The sequence below is a fragment of the Fukomys damarensis genome, unplaced genomic scaffold (assembly GCF_012274545.1).
Source record: "Fukomys damarensis isolate Sample0158 unplaced genomic scaffold, DMR_v1.0_HiC HiC_scaffold_19, whole genome shotgun sequence".
In the NCBI taxonomy this organism is placed as follows: domain Eukaryota; kingdom Metazoa; phylum Chordata; class Mammalia; order Rodentia; family Bathyergidae; genus Fukomys; species Fukomys damarensis.
Window position 1 is genome coordinate 29,374,847 of NW_022900931.1, and position 759 is coordinate 29,375,605.

At 56.1% G+C, this 759-nt stretch overlaps 1 protein-coding gene across 1 annotated transcript in view; it reads right to left on the bottom strand.

The window, feature by feature from the left end:
- The window catches only part of Rpp38 (ribonuclease P/MRP subunit p38), a 4,079-nt gene extending 3,927 nt beyond the window's left edge, over positions 1–152 (bottom strand). Inside the window, exon 1 of the mRNA XM_010641944.3 lies at positions 47–152. The gene's annotated coding sequence lies outside the window, so the exon portion shown is untranslated. The remainder of the gene's footprint in view (positions 1–46) is intronic.
- Positions 153–759: the final 607 nt, after the last annotated feature.

A 759-nucleotide genomic window follows, 5' to 3' on the forward strand; every position in this document is an offset into this window, starting at 1 on the left:
GTGGGCTCCCCCTTCCCTCGCCTCGCCCCACGCGGAGCGGACACACCTGCGCCGCACTTGCTCTCTGCTTTGGCTGCCGCTTTCCCGCTGGCTTCAGAGCCGACTCAAACTGCGCCTGCGCCGCGCGTGCGTACAGCCTTCGCTCCTCGGCCCCGCCTCCCAAGGGCGAAGGGCGGGGCGGAGTCGCTTGGAAAGTTTGGCGTTTCATTGTTTTAGGTCATTCCCTAAGGGGGCAGTTGGCCCAAAGCGTTGCCCAGAACAGAGAAGACGAAGCCCTGATCTTTAAAAACCTTGAATGAAGGGCTCAAGGTGGAGGTTTCAGTAAGTGCTTAAGGTTGCAGGGCGCTGGGCCAAGATCTGTCTCGCGAGAACTTGCGGTTGCCACGGTAACCCCTGACCGTGCCGATCTGGTACTCCGGAGTCCCGCAGCCAGGCGTTTGGCGTTGGTTCTACCCATCCCCCTTTACTCTTCTCGGTTCTCAGTTTCTGCCTGTAAGACTTGAATAAGCTAAAGTGACTCCATGCTAACAGGCCAGACCGTGCTTCTTCGTATGCTAATTGCTACCTTGGTTAACAGCCCGCCCAGGGGCAAATGGTTTGACAGAAAGTGACGGTAGAACATTTCCTGCATAAGATAAGCAATGTGTTTGCGGTCTTGTTCTGTGAATTCCCTGACTCTTTGTTTAGAAAAACCTTATACAAAGTACCTCAGCCCCTGAGCAGTTGCCTCTCTGAGCCACCTGGCTCCGGGAGCGCCGT